The sequence below is a fragment of the Furipterus horrens genome, unplaced genomic scaffold (genome assembly GCF_987537825.1).
Source record: "Furipterus horrens unplaced genomic scaffold, mFurHor1.1.pri manual_scaffold_1, whole genome shotgun sequence".
NCBI lineage: Eukaryota > Metazoa > Chordata > Mammalia > Chiroptera > Furipteridae > Furipterus > Furipterus horrens.
In genome coordinates, this window is record NW_028327171.1 from 139,236,253 (window position 1) to 139,250,025 (window position 13,773).

The 13,773-nt window shown below is 35.9% G+C and overlaps 1 pseudogene; it reads right to left on the reverse strand.

The window, feature by feature from the left end:
- Positions 1–212: 212 nt before the first annotated feature.
- On the reverse strand, positions 213–570 carry LOC150021975 (large ribosomal subunit protein eL34 pseudogene; annotated as a pseudogene).
- Between the last annotated feature and the right edge of the window lie 13,203 nt (positions 571–13,773).

Consider the following 13,773-nt stretch of genomic DNA (forward strand, 5'->3'; position numbering starts at 1 on the left):
AAAATTATAGTGTAAATTTATAAAACTTTGCAAAACCTCAGTAAAGCATCTACTTTTACAAAATTTTCATTATCCTAAATGTCCCATCATTCACATATGCAATCAATCCTCTCTCACAATCCCAGTCCCATGCAAACTCTGATCTGTATTTTGTCTCCCATACGTTTTTTAAAGCATTTTAATTATTTAATTATTCAAAAAAATTTATCTTTTTATTCAGCTTTCTTACTTTGTGCTTGCACCTTTAACACTTTCACAATAATTTTCTGCCTCTCTGTAAAAGAAGCATGCTTGATCCTGTCACAGATACATTTAGCACACATGGATCCACCATGGGCTGTGCTGCCATATTTTTTTTTTTTTTTCATTTTAAATAACCTCATTAGAATTTTAGGTCTCACAGCATGAACTCTGTGAAGCTGGCATGGGCATACACCACATGAAGATTTTGGTTCTTTCCCAATCTTATTGGTATAAAACAATTCTATTACCAGGGCTTTGGGACAGCTTGGTTTCACTAGGGGCCGTATTGTAAGACAGCCTCCATTGGTATGTCAAGCACTGAACCATTCTGAATGCCTGAAGATGTTATCCCTGGAAGAGTTCCTGTAGATATTTTTACTGTTGAAAATTTCCTGTTAATGAAATTTGATTGCAATTGTTTAATGATTTTCAAGTTTATTTATGTGAAACATGTGTCAATAGTTCATTTCTTTCATGGATTTTTTTGTGTGTGTATGGATTTTTTTTGTATGGATATACAATACTGTATTTATTCATAAGATGATGGACACTTGGATTGTTTCTAGTTTGAGGGTATTATGAAATATGTGTTTTTATAGGTTTCATTATCATTCTATTAGATTTTTCTCTTTTATTTCATTTGGATAATTTATATTAATATATTAGTAGGTTCACAGATTACTTCTGCTTTCTCAAATCTGCTGTTTACTTCTTTCAGTTAATTTTTATTTATATTTTTATTGAACTACTCAACTTTATATTTTACACTTGCCTCTTTTTTAGCATTTTCTAAAATGCTTACTTAATATATATCTTGAATCATTGCCATTATATTTTCTTTTAATTATTCAAACATGATTAGCTTTGGTTATTTGAACAATATTCATAAATGCAGTTTTGTCTTCTTCTTAATCTGAATTCAACCTGTGGCTCCTACAAAGACAGTTTCTATTAATGCTTTTTTTCCCTCTTTTTAAAGAGTGATATTTTATTTTATTTGCTTAGCTCATAAATTTGGTTGAAAACATTTTAAATTTAAATACTGTATTGCAGCAACACTGGATTGTAACTTTTTTTTCTCCTCAGAGATTTTTTTTTTCCTTTTTTCCAGTGTAATTATTGTCTACCTAATTATTGTCTTGGTGTTTCTTGCTCTGCCACCTTCCCAGAATCCTCTTCCCCTATTGTACTTACCTTTAAGCTCATGCTACTTTGATGTTACTGTCATAACATTAGTTCCTAACCTATTTTATAACATGTCCTGTAAAGAATTGGTTATAATTCACTTATTTACATATTGTTCCCCAGCAAAACTGTTACTATCTCCATACTTGCAATTTTAGCTAAGTTGTCTTCTTTCATTAAGTAGGTGTTAGATAAAAGGTTGTTGATCTGGCTTTAATGAAAATGAAGAAAGAATGTTCATTATTTACTGCATGACCTGTTGCTCAGATTTTGAAGTCATAATCTTAAAAAAAAAAAAAACCCTTCTGAATTAGTGAGTAATGAATTTTACTTAGAAAAGGAATATATTTTTAAAAATAATTCATTTGGCCAGTCTAATTGACCTGCTTTATCTAAATAGCTTATGAAATCTTACAATTTTCTGCATGATTGTTTGAGCTCAACTCTGCCCTGTCTTTTCAATGCATATATGCAGATTAGTAAATAAATTCCCCATGGGAAAAAGAAAGATGAAGAAAATTCTGCAAAACAAACAAACAAATAACTGCACAAAGGTTTCAAATATCCGCAACAAATGTGAATGATCGTGTTATAATTTCTCAGTGTATTTAAATATGTAGACTAAAAATATTGATGTTTCTAGTGAAGAGAATCTTTGCTTGCAGTTAAATCAGAGCTTGCCTAAATTGAGGTCTTTTTGGCATGATGTCCACTCATTATACAGGCACATATACAGTTCTATATTCTGGCACTTACTGCTGTTGAATCCAAAATTAAGCTCAACCTGTCCCGGTAGTGGACCTCAATATTGGCAATCCCCCTGGCCCAGTTTTAGAAGCAAAACCCAGATGTCTCTCTATCATAAATATGTGAAAACATAGGTTAAGAAATCTTCCAGCTTGTGTTTGCAATTATTAATGTATGTCAAAAACTTCTGTAGAAGTGGCATTGCAATGGGAAAGGTGGCTTATATTTGTTGAAACCAAATAACAAAATAAGTTTTAGAACTTTAGAAAAGGTTGTCAAATTTTTTTGAGGCTCTGAGGATATCACCTCTCTGGGTTTATTTCCGAAACTGAAAAAAAGCTCATGCTTGATGTAAGATATTTTTCCAGTTGCTTCACTTTAATTTGCTTTTCTCTTAATTGAGCCCTGCATGAGGAAAGACTTTAAAGCAATGTACACACTTACATTTTTTAACCTTGATTTTTACACTATCTATTCCCCTGGAATGTTTTTTCCTATCCTGGTAATTGAGCAGGTTAGGGTAAGAAGTTGTAGTAGAAATTAAGAATAAGCCAGTGCTTTAAGAAAACAATGAACAAAGCAGAGCATCTTTAGTGAACCTCTTTCCCTTCTTAGCTTGGTAAGTTGCAATGCACTTAAAAAGTGGCAAACCTCAGTGGCTAGTACTTGCAATCTCCTTTAAAAGAAGAGCAAGGTCATTTCTGTTGGGGAACGGATACTCCTTCATTTTTCTAAAAAAAAAAAAAACAACTTAGTATTCATACTTGTACAGCATGAGAAAATCTTAATAATAACACATTTGTAGATTTGTCTGTATTTTAGACTGAACCACACTACACAATGATGAACAGAATTTAAACAAAGTGCCAGGGCTTATCAAGTTACTGCTTTAGTTCAAAGCAACTTAGAGAGCTCCAATTGTGACTTAAAAGGAAAAAAGCTTTTAACTTGCAACCCACAAAATTATAATAAAATATTTATAATATTTTTTCTAATCTAAGAGTATTGTCTTTCTTTGTTTCCTACATTTAGAAAGTTTAATATCAAAGTTCCTAGCTAATATCCTCTTAATTCTGAAAAGTCAATCCAGTCCCATAGTGTTTAAAGATAACTGCCATACATTTTAGTATGATGATGGTTTATAGATATACTAAATAATGGAATTTTAAGAATTAATTATAATGTGTGATTTCTTATCCATATTGAAAGAAAAAATGTGAATTACACTTATTTTAGAGAATTGGGAAGAAATAAAAATCATGAGTGAGAAATCTTTTGCTTTGCTCTATCTTATTTAGAAATAGGTCAATAAATGCTAAGAACAATTCTGAGAAAGAGTGAGATTTTAATAAAAGTAAATATATAATATAAAAATGTAAAGAAAAAAACCTCATGATTTACAATAATTTCTTCTCATGAATATTTGAAAGTGTTATGTACAAGTCATTATTACTATTACAGTTTTATAAGAAAGAATTCTGACATAAACTATGTATCTGTGAAATAAAAATTAATGGGGCATACCACTTCAGCCTGTTATTTATACTGATAGATTCACATACACATAAGTGCTGACTTTTTTAACACAACATTTTATGACTATTTTTTTTCACCACTTAATTCTTTAGTGATGCTAGTAGCCTTAGCCCTAGAACTAAAATCAACCCATTTAATGAAATGCTTACTTAAACACCAAAGCCATTATTACATATGTAACAGTTTGGGAATATTGCATTACACTTGGAAAATGTCCAACACTGAAAATCAATTTTCTATCTGCTTTGTAAAAACAACTTCTGCTTTATTGCCTTTTGGAAATAGAATTGAAGTAATACTTCACAAAAGCCATTAAACAGAACTTGTGACAGACTTCTGAATAAACTACATTATTTCTAGATTTCCTTTGAACACCTAATGGCAGAATGAAAACCAATTTAGACATGTTCACATTCTCAGTTATGATATCTGACAGCCTCAGAATAAAAAGTTGACTTGTAAAATAAAATGGTGGTACAATTGAACAATCAACCTCATCAACTGTCTACTATTAAGCAATCAAAATTTTTAATTGGTCAAATAAAGTAGTATTTAGAGCTGGAAAATATGGAAGATAGTCTATAATTAGACAATTAACATACAGATAATTTTATATAGCAGCAACACATTAAATATTTAACCATGTGTAAAGAAAACAATTTCAAACTGGTGAATGAAGGAAAAATTATTTGGAAAATTCTTTAGGGTTTGCTTTTTTGGCTATTTCATACTGTAAATACTACAGAAGTATAGCAGAGAGAAAAAAAGAGAGAGTTTTAATTGATATTATAGCATATCTAAAAGAGCTAAATAAATATTGAGAATGTATGGTTTTGTTAAACACATTAGTTCTGTTTCTTTTTTAATACATTCACTGTGGTTGAAAGAAATATGTTTTAACTAGGAGATGCATTATGTTTACACTATATTTTATTATGTATTGTCATTTCTAAAACTTTGCAAAAATAACCAAAATTGTGACAAGTTCTTTCATTGTCACTGGAGCAGAGGTAGAAGGATTCCAGTAAGTCAGCTGGGTGGGTTGTGGAGCATTTTAAACACAGGCCTGCTGCAAAAATTAGAATTAGTCTCAATCTTATTTAAAAGTATCCTTCTTCATCTTTACAATTGTAGATCATTGGCCAAGATTAAATAATAAATATCCTAAACACTACTGTGAAGTAGTTAAGGAAGCAGTACATAGTGTACAGAGAGTACACCGTACCCTTATACCCCAAGGCAGAGGAAGAGAGGTAAATAACTTGGTTTCTTACTTCTTCCCACTTTTTAAACTTCTACCAAACCCTCTGATAGCCATACTCAACCAGAAACCAGTTATTATAGGAGCGTGGGAAATGGAGTCTTCAGGATTCAGACAACATAAAAAATTATTATATATTTTTTCCATTACCATTTAGTCCCCTTATACCCCCTCCCTCCAACAATCACCACACTGTTGGTGTGGTGGGAAAGGAGGAAATCTGAGAGCAAACATATACTGAAACAAAATATTTTCTCATGATACATTATCAATGTCAACTATGTTAATAATGTTAAACATCTTAAACCTGTGTTACTACTAGTAACAAAATGGTATAAACTCTACTTTCATCCCTACTTAATTAATATATTAAAGAAAAAATATCTAAATAGCTAAGAGTAATTGAGGTCAACTATAGGTTTCTGTTATCTTGGCAACATATATATATTTTTTTATATATAGTTTTTCCTTATTTGTAAGATATATGTTACCCAATACTTTTGTATGTTTGTGTGTTTGCATTAATTTTTTAAAATAATTTACTTATTTATTTTTATTTATTTATTTATTTATTTATTTATTTTTAGAGAGAGGGAAGGGAGAAAGAGAGGGAGAGAAACATCAATGTATGGTTGCCTCTCACTTGGGCCCCCAACTGGGGACCTGACGTGCAACCGAGTTATGTGCCCTGACTGGGAATCGAACCCACGACACTTAGCTCACAGGCCGACGCTCAATGAATCAATTTTTAATTTAAGAAAATAAAACTTTTATACTCAGAGATGTGGTAGTTATACCCTATTCTCTGTAATTTTTAAACAACAAAGACAAAGGACACTCTTTGAATGCTAAGTGAGGTTAAATTTCTAAACTTGCTCTGTTTTAAGTAATCTATGCCATTAAACCACACTGAAAATTGAGTTGGTATAACATAAAATATTTTAATTGGAACTTTCTAAGAAAAAAGAGTCAAATTATACTCTATTGGCATTCTGTCACACATTATCTCATAGAAGTATAAAACCAAGGATAAACTATTTATTTCCTCTTGGACCAAAACCCATGGTAGACAGATTTTAAAGGGTTGGTACAGGAAATTAATAAACAAATGAACCAAAATAGCAAAAACAATAATTTTCATGGAAAATTACATAATTCAGAGTTACCATACCATCTGAAATGTTCAATTTTTAGCAAGGAACAAAATAAAACACAAACATAAATAAAGAAAAGAAACATGAAAATTCGGCCTGCCCTCAGGGGGAAAAGAGCTGTAAAAAAATCGGCATCACAGATGTCAGCTTTAGCACATAAAAGTGACAAAACAGGTATATAAATATATATATATATATTTTTTGCAGTTGCCCCCTCAACTTTTTTTATTAATTATTTTTAATATGCTTTATTATGCTGTTACAGTTGTCCCAATTTTTTTCCCTTTGTTCCCCTCCACCCAGTGACGCCTCTCCCTCCAGTTGTCCCTCCACCACTTAGTTCATGAACATTGGTTGTGCATATAGTTATTCTCAACATCTTTCTGTCTACTCCACTCCCTCCTACTATGCTTCTGAATTCCTGTACCATCTTCCTGCCTTTCCCCCTTCCCCCACCCTGCTGACCTCCCCCCAAAATATTCCCCATACCTATAATTCTTTTCCCACTTTCATTGCTTACTTAGTTTGCCTTTGTTTCGATTCCCTAGCTTTTGTTGTTGATTGTTGTGATACAGTTTTCATTTTAATGTTCATAGCTTTGATTCTCTTTCTCCTAAACAAGTCCTTTTAACATTTCATATAACAGTAGTTTGGATCTGATGAACTCCTTCAGTTTTACTTTGTCCTGGAAGCACTTGCTCTGCCCTTCTATTCTGAATGACAGCTTCACTGGGTCGAGTAATCATGGTTGTAGGTTTTTGCTTTTCATTACTTTGAATATTTCTTGCCAGTCGCTTCTTGCCTGCAGAGTTTCTTTTGAGAAATCAGCTGATAGTCTCATTGGGAGCCCTTTGTCCATAATTTTCTTCTTCTCTCTTGCTGCTTTTAAGATTCTCTCTTGATCCTTAATTTTTGACATTTCCATTATAATGTGTCTTGGTGTGGTTCTCCCTGGGTCCAGTTTATTTGGAACTCTCTGTGCTTCCTGGAGATGTAAGTCTATTTCCTTCCCCAAGTTCAGGAAGTTCTGCTTCATTATTTTTTCACATAATTTTTCAATTTCTAGTTCTTCTTCTTCACCTTCTGACAACCCTATGATTCAGATGTTGGCCTGCTTATAGCTGTCCCATAATTTTCTGAGCCTCTCCTCATTTTCCTCACTTTTTGTTTCCTCTTTCCGCACTGGTTGACTGTTTGTTCCTTCCCTATGTTCTGATTTGTTGATTTGATCCCTGGCTTTCTTTCTCTCACAACTAGTTTCATATGTGTTTTTATTCATTTCAACAGGACTAGCCTTCATTCCTTCCCTGTCTTGTTTAAGATCTGCTGTTAGGTCTGTAAGCATTCGTATAACCAAAGCTCTGAACTGTGTCTCAGAAAGGTTTCCTATCTGCTGAACAATTAGATTAGATATTTGATGACTGGTCAGCTGCATCACCGGGATATCTATCATGATCTGTGCCATCTTGACAGTTTTGTGTTTAGCTTTGGTTCCTGGGCAGGCTGTCACACCTCCTATGCTATAGGGGGCAGAGCCCTGTGCACTCATCACTACCGGGCGACCCTTCTCACCACACTGTGGTGCTTTGTGTGGGGGCGAGGATCCAGGATTGATTTCTGCTGTTTCCTCTCCACTGAGAGACCAGGAGCCTCTTCCTCCATCCCCACGCCATCTGTGCCCTCATGCTCTGAGGCAATGGGGGGGTCTGCCTTCCCCATCCCCACGCCATCTGTGCCCTCATGCTCTGAGGCAATGGGGGGTCTGCCTTCCCCAGCTTTGGAATCATGAGCTGATGGGTTTGGTCTGCAGTCCGGGGTGCTCCCCAGGCACTTTTCACTTCCTCTTAAATACAGGGGTCTTTGCTTACCGCTGTCCCACTGCCATTGTTGCAGCTGCTGCCACCAACACAGCTTGACCTCTCCACCCCAGTTTCGCCCCTCCTACCCATCCGGATGAGCACCAATTCTTTATAACTTTATATGTTGGACTTCCACGTATCTTTATTTTCTGGAACTTCTGGTTATTTCTGGTTTTGTGGTAGTTGCATTCCTTCTTAGTTGTGGAGGGAGATGGAGCATGTCAATCTAGGCCTCCATGTTGTCTGTAAGTCTAAATATTTTCAAAGAACTAAAATATTTAAAGAACTAAACACAATCATGAGAATAATAAATGACAATAAGGATACTCAATAAAGATATATATGTATTTTAAAGAAAATCCAGGATAAAAAGAAGAAAAAACATACTACTGGGTCTCAATGACAGATTCAAAGGGAAAAATAATCAGAAAATATGAAGAAAAGTTAATATTAATTATCTATCTGAAAAACAAAGAAAAAAAGAATAATCAAGATTCAGAGACCTGTGAGACAACATCAAATGTTTTAACCCATGTGAGAGGAGTCTCAGAAAAAGAAAAGAAAATATTAGACAAAACAAAATTACTATTAAAGAAATGGTTAAAACCATCCCAAGTTTGATAAAAACATTAATACAGATCCAAGAAATTCAACAAGCCTGAGTAAAATAAATACAAATAGATTTCACCTGGACATATAGCCAAACTCTTAAAAGCCAAACCGACAACAAATATTGAAAATATAAAGGAAAGTAACTCATTGAGTTAAGGTGGAGCTTCAAAATGATTAAGAGCTGACTTTAATAGAGACAATAAACAACAGAATGACTGGGAATACCATTTATAGGGCAAAAATTAAACTATAATAATGCAGAATAATCCTGTATCCAACATAAGCAATCTTCAAAATGATAGCAAAGTAAAGATATTCTTTGAAAAGCAAATAATAAATTTCTGGCTAACAGACTTGCCTTACAGGAATCACAAAAGGCAATCCTTCATGCTGAAAATAAATGAAACAAAACCTCAACAAATGAGTTGAAAGAAATAAATGCCATCAGAAATTTTGATATGTGAGTTAACATCAACAACTTTCAAAATATGTTTTATTATTTATTCTCTTAACTTAAAAAAATAGGATTATATAAAGTGATGGCTTGGCACTGTACTATTGTTTTTTAAAAAAACACATTTAATATGGAACATATAAGACAATAGCATAGCACATACTACTGACTGATCCGATGGAGGCCTGGACCCTACCCAGTAACATCAAGACCCCATTACCACTTCTGGCCAAGACAGAGGCCTAGACAGACATGCTGCATCTCCCTCTACAACTAAGAAGGTATACAACTACCTCAAAACTAGAGACAATCAGAAGTTCCAGAAAATTGTGCTGTATGGAAGTCCAACAAACAAAGATATAAAGAAGAAATACTCATCCAGACAGGTAGGAGGGGTGGAGCTGGGGCAGAGATGATGTGGTGTGGCAGCTGTGGCAGTGGCAGGCTGGTGGAAAGCACAGTCACACATTTTAAAATTAGGGAGGGACACCTGGGGAGCACTCCCAGCACCAGACCACATCACACAGCTCACAGTTCCAGAGCAAGGGAAAATAAAACCTCATTGCTTCTCACTGTGAAAACCAGCGGGGGTTGGGGTGGAGGAAGAAACTGCTGGTCCCTTAGCAAAGTCTGCTTATTTAAAGGGCCCCCATGGTCCTAGAACATCTGCAGACCCACCACTCTGGAACGATGGCCAGGGCAACAGCTAGAGAGATGCCAACCCCATATGGAAGTGGGAGAAGTGCCTGGAAAAGGGGTGAGTAGTGCTAAGCAAGCAGCATTGTTCCCTTTCAGACTCCTCCCCCCCACACAGCACCACAACGTAATTAAACCAGTCACCTTGTACTGATGAATACTTAAGACTCTGCCCCTTACAATGTAACAGGAGTCACAGCTCTACCTAAGACACAGAGGCAAACAAACAGAGTAGCCTGTCAAGATGAGGAGACAAAGAAGTGAGGCCCAAAAGGGGGAATGGATCAAGGTTCCAGTGGGAGAACTAAGTGACAAGGAGATAGCCAACCTAACAGATGAGGAGATAGCCAACCTGACACAAGGACAGTTTAAAACACTGGTGATAAATATGCTCACAGGCTTGACAGATATGCTTAAGTACAGCAAATGCATTAGGAAAGAAGTGAAGGCTATGCTAAATGAAATGAAGGAAAATCCACACAAACCAACAATGAAGGGAAAAACACCAGGGTTCAAATCAATGATTTGAAACATAAGGAGGATAGCAACAGTCAACCAGTACAGAATGAAGAAACAAGAAGTGAAAAAATGAGGAGAGGCTTAGGAACCTCTGGGACAACTTTAAACATGGTAACATCCAAACCATAGGGGTGACAGATGGAGAAGAGGAAGAGCAAGAAATTGAAAACTATGTGAGAAAATAATGAAGGAAAACTTCCCATAGTTGGCGAAGGAAATAAACATACAAATTCAGGAAGCACTGAGATTCCCAAAGAAGCTAGACCCAAAGAGGACCACACCAAGACACATCATAATAAAAATGCCAAAGGTGAAAGATAAAGAGAGAATCTTAAAAGCAGCAAGAGAAAAGCAGAGAGTTACCTACAAAGGGGTGCCTATAAGACTATCAACTGATTTCTCAAAATAAACTTTACAGGCAAGAAAGGACTGGCAAGAAGTATTCAAGGTGATGAAAAGCAAGGACTTACAACCAAGTTACTCTATCCAGCAAAGTTATCATTTAGAATGGAAGGGCAGATAAACTGCTTTCCAGACAAGGTAAAGCTAAAGGAGTTCACCATCACCAAGCTATTATTATATAAAATTGCAAAGAAACTTACTTAAGAAAAAGAAGATCAGCACTATGAACATTAAAATGACAAAAAACTCACAACTATCAACAACTAAATCAAAAATAAAAACAAAATCCAACTAAGCATACAAGAATAGGAACAGAATCATAGGTATGGGGATCATTCAGAGGGTTATCAGCTGGGAGGGGGAAAGGGAGAAAATGGGGAAATGATGCGGGGATTAGAAGCATAATTGGTTGGTACAAAATAGACAGGGGCGAAGTTAAGAATAATGTAGGAAAGGGTAGAGCCAAAGAACATATATGCATGGCCCATGGCCATGAACTAAGTGGGTGGGATTGCTGAAGGGAAGGAGGATACTGAGCAGAGGTGAGAAAAGGGGGAAAAAAATGGAAACTACTGTAACAACATAATTAATAAAAATATACTAAAATTTTTTTAAAGACAATAGCATAAAGAAGGGGAAGGGAATGTATTAACATTAGGAAAAAGTTATATATAATCAGAATTTAGTTGGTCTGAATCTAAAATAGATGGTAACAAATGAAAATACATATTATAATCTCCAGAACATCTAAAAAAAGGAAAAGCATAGTAAAAATTCCTGCAGAAAATTTAAAATTGTACACTGACTAACAGTATTTATTTAACACAAATGAAGACCATTCTAGAGAAACAGAAGAGTACAAAATGAGAGCAGACATTGAAAATTAAATAGGACAATAGCAGATGTAAATCCAACAATATTAATAATGGCATTAAGTGAATGTTCTAACCAACCCAAACAAACAGTACAGATTATCAGAATAGATATAAAACACAATCCAAATATATTATCTATATGCTGTATACAAAAATTCTCCTATATTCAAAGACAATAGGCTGAAAGTGAAAGAATGGTAAAGACATACCATGAGAAGAATAATCATTGACAGCTTGAGGGATTATGTTAAGAACAGACTACATAGACTTTAAGACAAGAAATATTATTAGAGACAAAGAGTAAATACATGAGGAAAATATCACAATTATAAAGATCTATGTACCTAAAAACAGAGTACAGAAACAAAAACTCAAAATAATTAAAAAGAAAAATAGACAACTCACCAATACGAGTTACACTGTTTAATATTCATTCTCAATAATTGATATAATTGATACTACAGCCTAATCAGACTACTGGGGGCGGATGGAGGGCAGGGAACAGGAGGGGCTGCTAGAGGAGATCACAAATTGTTTGAGGCAGTAGGTGGGGCCGCGGGGTCCAGGTAACCAAGCTGGCACCTTGCCAATGCTCCGCCCCCAGTTCAGAGCACCCTGGTCCCGGCAGCAGATCCCACATCCCTGGCAAGTTGGCAGCAGAAGGAAGTAATGCAGTAAGTCCACACAAGGCTAGCAAGAGAATTAGGTAGGGGTAAAGCCCTCCTACCCCACTCCAGGTCCTTGATTCGGGGATGAGACCACTGAGGTCAGAATGGTGGTAGGAGAAGGCGCACACTGGAGAAACCTGTCAGGAGAGCCTGGAGAAAAGATAGGATTGTTTGGAGTTCAACCCTCCAGAGTGTGTGGAAGTTTGGCAAGTTAATTGGGGATTTCTGAGAAAGCACCTGGTACCCCCCACACCCCAAACTAATACAATCCTAAGGAAAGAAAGGGACATTTTCTTACCCAGCTTGAGAATGTACTGGCCAGTGAGGTCATGGGACCTTCTGGCCCTGAAAACCGCATGGCTGGTGGTGGCAGTGGCCTCACATATGAATTGCAGGAGGGCGCCAGAAGCCAGACAGTGGCTGCGAGAAAAGCTGAGCCACCTGGGTGGCCACTCAGTGGCTGCCTGCAGTTCCCAAAGGACCGTACTTAAAGTGGGAGAAGGAACTCCAGGTACTGCTTGTGATTCCGGTCTGGCTGAGGACAGCTGGGTTTTCCTCCAGGTTTCCTGAAGGACATGGGCTATGAGACAAATCAGCCATTCTCCCAAATTGTATAGCACTTGCATAAAAACATCTTTCTTACCAACCTCTGCCTTTAGAATGTTTCTATTGGTGGTAGCAGGCAGCTGATCCCCACTTTGTTCAGTAGCATAATAACTAGATAGAAAAGTCAGTAAGAACTTAGAAGACCCGAAAAACATGATCATGAAACTTGAGCTGACTGACTCTATGGAATGACTCCACAACCCTCCATTTTAAGAACATATGTAACATTTTCCAGGACTACAAAACTGTTGTGGACCAAGTGCAAGAACCAAAGGGTTGGAGACAACCAAATTAAAATTTAAAGAGCCTTTATTAGCTGGCCAGCGACTACCCACTCTCACTCCATGCAGGGATTCAAGTGAGTAGCCCCGAGCCTCAGTACAAAGCTGCTTATATAGTATAAACCTATATCCTGGGTTGCTAGCTGGGGTAGTAGCACAACACAACCGTTGTGAAGCAGGGGTGGGGCTAAGGGTATGTATGCTTGGCTAATGCATGCAACTGCAAAGCTAACATTCTGTACTTGTTTGGGGGCAACTGTTACTATGGGAGTTTGCCCGATACATGCAACTAACATTCTGTACCTGCTTGGGGGCAACTGTCACCTTTGGGGTTTTTGAAAAAGTTTTCTACTCTAGTTCAAGCTCTAGCACAAAAACTAGTCTCAATACTTTTGAAATTATTGAGGTAATGTAAAGACATTCTTTACCCACAATAGAATTAACTTAGAACCAAAAACAAATAAATCTGGAAAATCAACAGATATTTGAAAATTATATAGTACACTGCTAAATAACAAATTAAAAAAAATTTAGGAAATATTTTACCTGAATTAAAATAAAAATGCAATACGTCAAAAGCTATGAGAAGTAGCTAAAGAAGTACTTAGAAGGAAATTTTCACCTTTAAACATCTGTATCAGAGAGCATAAAAATCTAAAATCAGTCACCCAAGCC